The sequence below is a fragment of the Etheostoma spectabile genome, chromosome 9 (assembly GCF_008692095.1).
Source record: "Etheostoma spectabile isolate EspeVRDwgs_2016 chromosome 9, UIUC_Espe_1.0, whole genome shotgun sequence".
Classification (NCBI taxonomy): Eukaryota; Metazoa; Chordata; class Actinopteri; order Perciformes; family Percidae; genus Etheostoma; species Etheostoma spectabile.
The window spans coordinates 19,442,796-19,448,938 of record NC_045741.1 but is presented as its reverse complement, the minus strand read 5'-3'; the positions used below and the strand labels follow the sequence as shown (position 1 = coordinate 19,448,938).

At 40.0% G+C, this 6,143-nt stretch overlaps 1 protein-coding gene and 1 long non-coding RNA gene across 4 annotated transcripts in view; both read left to right on the top strand.

The window, feature by feature from the left end:
- negr1 (neuronal growth regulator 1) overlaps positions 1-6,143 on the top strand; it is a 170,538-nt gene that overhangs the window by 19,357 nt on the left and 145,038 nt on the right. The gene's annotated exons all lie outside the window — the stretch shown is intronic.
- Positions 1-6,143, top strand: part of LOC116695318 (uncharacterized) — a 23,735-nt gene that overhangs the window by 3,506 nt on the left and 14,086 nt on the right. The window contains exon 2 of the long non-coding RNA XR_004333424.1: positions 892-895. This is a non-coding gene — a long non-coding RNA (uncharacterized LOC116695318). The remainder of the gene's footprint in view (positions 1-891; positions 896-6,143) is intronic.

The following is a 6,143-nucleotide window of genomic DNA, read 5'->3' as shown; positions in this document are numbered from 1 at the left end:
AAGTAAGTTAGCTAGTGATTCTGGTGTGTTCTTCACCTGTTAGCTAGTTTGCACGTTGATGTTAATGAAGCATCAGCACTTTCACCTGCTTTATTCGCATGAGTTTTTTTTAACCAAACTTCAGATACTGTCGTTCAGTTGACAAGTGGATGGAAACTTAGCTAGAGAGAAGTTGTCTCTGTCCGTGTTTTAACAGACACACCTGGGGCCAAGTTGGAAACCAGAATCAGTTTCAATCCAGTCCTAATCTAGTCCTCACCTTTCACATAATTTCACTGGAGTTAATCTTATTATTGTTTACGTCATCAATACCATATTCAATCTAAATGGATGGGAATATATCTACTGTACGTTGCATTTGACGCACGCCTAAGACAACTCAACAGATTCGGAATTTTGCATTAATTCACAGCAAATCATTCCGGCTTGATGGCGCTAACGTTAGCACATAGTAGTATGGATGGCGCTAACGTTAGCACATAGTAGTATGGATGGCACTAACGTTAACACATAGCCTAGTAGTATGGAGGGCGACATGATTGAAAATGAAGAAAACAGCAAGACATTCCCATCATCCTCAACCTTATCTGAAAGAAATGTTTAAGCTAGTAGGCATCAAGAAGGACTCCTGGCCAATGTGCTGGGGAACATTAATGTCTGTTTAGTCACTCATATTTTAATCCTTTATTTTATTTCCAGAAGCCATATTTGAGCACATACATAAATGTAGATTCATTTAAATGATAGGGGGAAAGATTAAAAATAGAAACTGGATCTGTGAATTCTCACAGAATCACAACTGAATTCATATCTTGCTAATGAGTCAGAATCTTATTAACCTGGAGTCCCAGTTTCTGTCATAATAACCATATATGTTATGTTTTAGCAGAGGTGGGTAGAGTAGCCAAAAATTGTACTCAAGTAAAAGTACTGTTACTTCAGAATAATATGACTCAAGTAAAAGTAAAAGTAGTCATCCATAATTACTTAAGTAAGAGAAAAAAGTGCTTGGTGAAAAAACTACCAAGTGGGAGTAACTGTTGAGTAACGTCTGATTTATTTCTTAATACAAGCATCAATCAGACAGACAAAAATACAAAGTAATCATATTTAGGCTAACTATTGTTTCATCCAATCAATAAAATAAATTAAAATTAATTTATTAATTACAAAATAGCTTAAGTTAGAGATTGTCACATAAATTAGGATGGATACTGCATGTGCAAAACATACTGTATGTAACATAAAAGACAACATCCACCTCTCCACAGCAAAAACTAAAACCACCGCTACGTTTCCTCAGGTTAGATGTTGAGTTGTTGAACGCTACATGTCGTTTGTTTTGGTCGACACAGAAGACGCCGCATAACGTAGCTGCTGTTTCGCACTTTTCTAAAAGGTAACCACGCTTTCACTATGAGGCGGGGGGGGGGGGTCCTCTGGTCTGTGTGCCTGGCGACGGTCTTTGTTTGCTACGACTGTAAGGTAACACGTCCCTCCATAGATATATACAGTCTATGGTTCTGCCGTGAGAACGAGTATGGTCACGTGACTGCACAACGCCGTTTGATTGGTGGAACACAGTCACGTGGGTAGGCCTTAAGCGGAAGACTCTCTCTCTGTCAAAACAAAACATTAAAATGAGACGTACACTGGGGTAAAAACAATGACGCGTAGAATACCAAAGAGGTAAAAGAAAAGTAACGAGCTCCGTAGATGATGTAGCGGAGTAAGAGTACAGTTTCTTCTTCACTAATCATTACTCAAGTACAAGTAAAAGTATAGTGATTTAAAACTACTCCTAGAAGTACATTTTTTCAAAAACTTACTCAAGTAAATGTAACGGAGTAAATGTAACTCGATACTACCCACCTCTGTGTTTTAGGCTGTTGGCAGACAATCCATTTAAAATGTATCCATTGCCATATAAACACCGTGTTTCCATGTCTACTGAAGTTCCTCAGCGTCTTTCTAGTAACATGTGTGGTCCAGGTAGCTTTGCATAAAAAATGGTTGTCATTCGCAAGGCTACTTTTATCTTATACTTTAAGTACATTTTCAAGCCGTACTTGTTACTTTTACTTGAGTAAAGAAGTTTAATCGGTACTACTTTTACGGAGTATTTTTAACACAAGTATCTGTACTTTACTTAAGTACGAAAAGTGAGTACTTTTGCCACCATGTTTTCTTATGTGGCATTGGCTGCAAAAAGCAACACGATTGATTGTTGTTTTGGTACACAATCTACAGTACAGCTAATGTTAGCGCTGTTCAGGGTCGTATCACCCTGAAGAATTGCATTTTTATGGACCCCTACCCACATCTACAGCTATTCATTCTAGCATATTTGGGCCCACATGAGGGCCCTGGGTTCTCAGTAATAATAATAATAAAATATTTCATTTATAACGCACTTTTCATCCAAAGAATCTCAAAGTGCTACACAGGAGAATAATAACAATAAAAACAATCAGCACAAAAAATGCCTTTGAATAAAAAGTCTTCAGTTCAGCTTTGAAAGTGTCCAGGTTCTGTACTGCTCTCAGGTCACTCGGGAGCTGGTTCCAGAGCCGTGTGTGCAGCTGAACAAAAAGCTGGTCACCCATAGTACAAAGCCTTGTGGTGGGGACCTGAAGAAGCAATTGTCCTGTTGATCTGAGGGTGCGGGGGGAGGTTTCAGGTGATGAGTCTGTAGATAGATGGTGATGTCCAGTGATACATTTTGTGTGTAGCATGAGGATTTGTATCGATCCGGAATGAAACGGGGAGCCAGTGCAATGAGTATAGAATGGGAGTTATGTGATCATATTTTCGTCCTGTTTCACCCCAGTCGGACACCCCTGGCGCTGTTAACAGCAGACAAACTACTACTTTGGACCAAACTGCAGGTGTGTGTGGGGACTCGAGCCAGCATGAGACATGGAAAAGGAAAACTACACTTAGTGACGCCTCTTGCGCTTAATAGTCCACTCTTTGATTTTCAAAGAGGGTTAACTCGGATGTCGGCCCAGGACTAACAGCCTGTAAGCAGCCTGGTGGTTCCTGTTGGAATCACGGAAGAGAATAGAGATTGGAGTAATCAGCTTCTGTAAAACAGAGGACTAAAAAAGGCAGGCTTTTTAACTTGGCAAGGGTTAGCAATCTAGGAGACACTCTGGACAGAACTGGTGAGTGGCCGTGCGCCATCTTGGTGTGAAAGTTCCGGCATCCATACACCTGGTGGTGTGTCTGTGGCGCAGGGCAGTGTGATTAAAGGCAGCCATCACTACAAGCTGATGTAAACAATCGGTTGAATGTAATCGGGGAAATCCCGATGTCAAAACCCAGCATTGGGACATCCTATCTCTAACCACTAGTATGGATGGGGGCACTACACATTTAAACAAGGGGAAACACTAATTAAGCGGGGAACAAACTTGGACACACCACCGGCAATTTCAAACTCTCACAATAGGAAGTGTGCGTGTCTGACAGATAGTGCTCTGGCAGTTGTGTCATTAAATAAGTTTATCATCGTTATCAATCTGAATTTTATGCAATCCTGTTTCCAGATTGTTTATCGCCCCGCCTAATACAACGTAGTATGTCCTCAAACCACCTAGATAGAATCAATTATGTGACTCTGAGTTTGTATGTCCTCTACAACAGTACTGGTTAAAAGAAACCATATTTATAAAAGACTATACAACTCATTTGGGCCGGTAGACAAAATCAAACAATTGAATTACCCAGCACTCAGTGCACCATTTCTCTAAGGTGAACATTGTGTTTTACAAAGAGTGTGACTATAAAATTGGGGACAACAGAAAGAAATGACATCATTATGTCCACTGAACTCGAAACGAGGCGGCTCTTTCCACTCAGAAATGTTGTGTGTTGACATCATGTGCATTCAAATTACACTTGCCTATTAGATTGTTTCAGCACAGTACTTGTGTAGTTTGCAAAGGTTAAGTTAGGACATTTAAAGATGTGACATGAGAAAGGACAATAAGCCAAGAGATAAGAGTTAGAGTCAGACACATAATACAGTAAGTCACCAGGAAGGAAGCAATTCCCTTACTCAAGGAAGTGTTTTGCCTTTGTCTATGTAATATGTATCTAGAAAACCTTGTACCGTGTGTAGGAGTCCATAATGCTTGATTTAAAACTTAAAAAGAATAATTGCTAGTAAATAACAGGCTTTGTAGTATTAAAAAACATTTGTGAAGACTTCTCTCCCTGCTCCTGTTTGGCCATAGAATGTGTAAATAGTGTTGTGTTGCAATTGTGAATCACGTTTTAACCTTTTTCTGAAGTGTGCATTACTTTGAGTGGGACAAATAAAAAACATATTCAAATAGTTGGATTGAATTCTCTTACTTATCTATGGCGTGAGGAGTCTGCAGCACTGATAATGATACACGTTTGTAATCCATAACATTTTGCAGGAGCTATTATTTACAGATGATCTCATGAAATGGCGTATGTATGACAAGCCAATTCATTATCAAGACGCATTGTTTTTTTAGTTTTTGGTTTGGTCTCCTTTGACTTACATACCTTATGATAGCGTGTGTATTACGTCGTAACGAGTGTGTATGAAAGGGACGAAAATCTGCGTGTAAGAGAGGGTGTTTGGGGTGGTAGATGGGTTAAAGCACAGGATAGTGTCCGCGGGTGTCAAGTTTCCTCGTGTCCCGTGCGCCAATCTCCTAAACTAACCGTCGGTTTTTCTCTCGCAAAAAACACTGCAAGTGGCGTGTATGTTTATACGCGGATAGCTCAAAATGCGGATTAGATAAAGCCGCCACTCGGCTTAAGAAAGTCAGTTGTATGTTCGCGCCAAAGTCATGATGTCATGTTGTTATTTAATGCTGTGTCCAATGGGAATTCCAGCGGCCATGGCAATGGACAAAAAGGGGGAAAAGTATTACAAAAAATAGCTAAAGGATTTGGAAAAAAGTGTAAACAACCTTTAGTGATTGACAAAATAGTTCTGTGTGGTGTGGTGTGTTTGTGTGTGGGGTGTGTTGTGTGTGGTTGTGGTGTGGTGTGGTGTGTGTGGGTGTGTGTGAGCAACAAAACAAATACTATCACTAACTTACTTTTATGTACTACGTGGGGCTCGAAGTTTGTGTACTCCAGGTAAAAATTTGTATAACGTGCATAAAGAAGCCAAGGAAAAGATGAAAAATCTCCAAAAGGCATCAAATGACAAATTAGACATTTGTATTTGTACACAATTTTTTTTTATTTTCCATCATTTACACTTTCAAAAAAACAGAAAACAAAAGGGGTCTGCAAAAGTTGGGCACCCGCAGAGTTTCTAACATGCACTGCACCGTTAGGAAAGCTGAGACTGACGTGTCATGGATTGAAAGACCAGGTGACCAGGTGATGTCAATCTTAAGGTTTTAAATGCCCAGACTATCTGACCTGCACCAAACAATCAGCACCATGGGTTCTTCTAAGCAGTAGTCAGTTGACGCTCACAAAAGCCGGAGAAGGCTATAAGAAGATAGCAAAGCGTTTTCAGATGCCAATATCCTCTGTTTGGAATGTAATTAAGAAATAGCAGTCATCAGGAACAGTGGAAGTTAAGCAAGATCTGGAAGACCAAGAAAAATATCAGACAGACATGCTCACAGGATTGTGAGAAAAGCAAGTCCAAACCCACGTTTGACTACACGATCCTCCAGAAAGACCGGCAGACACTGGAGTTGTGCTACCCATTCCACTATAAAGAAATACTTGTACAGATATGGGCTCTGGAAGAGTCATCGCAGAAACTCTTAATGAAGCATCAGCACTTTCACCTGCTTTATTCGCATGAGTTTTTTTTAACCAAACTTCAGATACTGTCGTTCAGTTGACAAGTGGATGGAAACTTAGCTAGAGAGAAGTTGTCTCTGTCCGTGTTTTAACAGACACACCTGGGGCCAAGTTGGAAACCAGAATCAGTTTCAATCCAGTCCTAATCTAGTCCTCACCTTTCACTAATTTCACTGGAGTTAATCTTATTATTGTTTACGTCATCAAGATGGGAATATATCTACTGTACGTTGCATTTGACGCACGCCTAAGACAACTCAACAGATTCGGAATTTTGCATTAATTCACAGCAAATCATTCCGGCTTGATGGCGCTAACGTTAGCACATA